The 2,500-nt window shown below is 24.2% G+C and overlaps 1 protein-coding gene across 3 annotated transcripts in view; it reads right to left on the minus strand.

Moving 5' to 3' along the window:
- Tcs3 (Probable tRNA N6-adenosine threonylcarbamoyltransferase Tcs3) overlaps positions 1-657 on the minus strand; it is a 6,595-nt gene extending 5,938 nt beyond the window's left edge. The window contains exon 1 of one of the 3 annotated variants that reach the window (XM_043014580.2): positions 311-527. The gene's annotated coding sequence lies outside the window, so the exon portion shown is untranslated. Of the gene's footprint in view, positions 1-103; positions 128-310; positions 528-582 lie in introns of those variants that run through there. The other 2 variants (XM_043014581.2, XM_043014584.2) reach the window with 2 other exon arrangements.
- Positions 658-2,500: the final 1,843 nt, after the last annotated feature.

Below are 2,500 nucleotides of genomic sequence, written 5' to 3' on the forward strand. Positions count from 1 at the left end.
TGTCTTAACTCTAAGGATACATTACAGACCAGATTATTAGCCATACGTTAAGTTTAGTTGCTTGTAAGCATTCTATTCACTAGAATTTAAAAATAATATATACATATGGTGAAGACATTGTCATAAATACAACACGAGAAATTCCCATGACTTTTCTTCACCAAATTCTAGAAACATTAGGAGAGTATATCCCTTCCCTTATTTCTACTTTGAAAACCCGATGGTCTATGAGATAATCACCACACATATCCTCAGGACTACAAAAGAGAAGCCAAAATAATAATAATAGTAGTAATAATGGAAGACATACCCAAAAACACGTGCGTCAGGTCACTCTGTTCTTAAATATTTCAAGAACACTCGTTATTCTTCTTAATTCGGTAGAGAAGACAATTATAAGGTTGTGTGTTTGGTTTATGAACTAATTGATGTTAGGAATGAAATGAGAAAGAAACGAATTTATCTTCAAATATTAGAGAATTCCTGGCTATGACGTCACTGGATTCTATTAGTGATTACGTGCCCATTTTTAAAATTTAGTGACAAAGTAGTTTGAATTATACTATACTAATAAATATATACCTTACTGAATACTTTAAATGAGGAAAACTTGTCTTCTCTGGATTGTTTATATCAAAACCTACTTTATATACAACATCCCTCAGGAAAACATACCCTTAAAGGTATATATAAATCAAATGATTATGGAGTTATCACGAGTGGAATATTTCAAAATTAAATATATAAAAAACATTTCAATTCTTAATTCATTCCAATACAAGTGTTGTTGTTATCATTTTATGGTATATATCATTATTACCATCCCATGCATAATATTATAATTATTACTATTATCGTTATGCTGAATATCCTTAATAACATCATCACCATTATTAGTATAATAATTGTTACTGTGATCATTTATTTTCGCTATGTTTTATCATTAAAATAATTATCTTTATCATTATTACTTAATCATAACTATCATTGTCGTAATCACTGTTTTAATCACTTCGATTTTCATCATTGTCATGTTGATAATGATTATTATCATCATCATCAATATAATTATCATTATAATTACTATAATTATTATCATTATGATCCTCACTATTCTTATTCTTATCATTATCCATATCGTCGTTATCATTATCATATTAACTATTATTGTTGTTATTATTATCATTATCATTATTATTGTTGTTGTTATTATTATGATTTTAAATGTTTCTATATTATTACTATCATTATCATCAGTATTACTGCCGTCATTATCATATTTACTATTGTTATCAGTACGATTATTTTTATCATTTTTGTTATTATCATCATTACTATTATCATTATTATTATTGTTACTGTTATTATTTTCATTGTAAAAATGATCATTTATTTCATCATTACCATAACCATCACTATCACTGTTATTATTATCATTATCACATAATTACTATCATTATTACTGTTATCATCTATTAATATAGTAATCAACATTGTCATTACTATCATTATCATTACTATTATCAATATTATTATAATCAATATTATCACTATTATCAGTATTATTATAATCAATATTATCACTATTATCATTATCATCATAATTACCACTACTATTTTCCTTATCATCATCATCATTATTGCCGTTGTTAATATCATCATCTTCTTGTCATTATCATTATCACTTTTATCATTATAGTTATTATTTTTACCATCATCATTGTTAATGTTGTTATCATTATTACTTTATCACCATTGTTGTCTCATTAACCATTCATTATCATTATCATACTTATATTTATACTATTATCTTAATTTTCCTGATTGTAATTATTATTAAATATTATTATCATCATCATGAATATCATTTGCTGTTATGATTATTCTTATTCCTATTACTTTCGTTATCGTTATTATTTTTGTTATATTGGCTGTTTTTTATCAATAACATCATTACTATCTTTTTACTGTCATTCATATTTGTTTTTGTTTTTATTATCATGATCACTTTTACTATTATTGTCATTGTTATTATCATTGTTATCTTTATCTTTATTTTCATTAGCATTGCTATTATTATCATTATTATTATCACCATCATTTTCATTATTATCATCATCGGTGTTGTTATCATTATCAATGATAGTTTCATCCTTATTATTATCCTTATCATTATCATTATTATTATTATCATTATTCTTATCATCACTGTCATTAGTATTAGCATTATCATTATTACATTAATCATCATTATCATCAACAATGTTATTTTCATAATTGTCATTATTACTATTACTAGCATTATCACTATTAGCGTTATCATTTGCATTGCTATTATCTCCATGTTCTTACTGTTATCATAAATATTAGTAGTATTAAGAGTATTATTATCATTATTATTATCATCATCATTATTATTATTATTATCATTATTAGAAGTAGTAGTAGTAACGGTGTACTTAGTTTCACACACATAATATACATCATATCTTTAGTTCGG

This window comes from Penaeus japonicus, unplaced genomic scaffold (assembly GCF_977035675.1).
Source record: "Penaeus japonicus unplaced genomic scaffold, GWHDUDI00000001_assembly GWHDUDI00000023, whole genome shotgun sequence".
Classification (NCBI taxonomy): domain Eukaryota; kingdom Metazoa; phylum Arthropoda; class Malacostraca; order Decapoda; family Penaeidae; genus Penaeus; species Penaeus japonicus.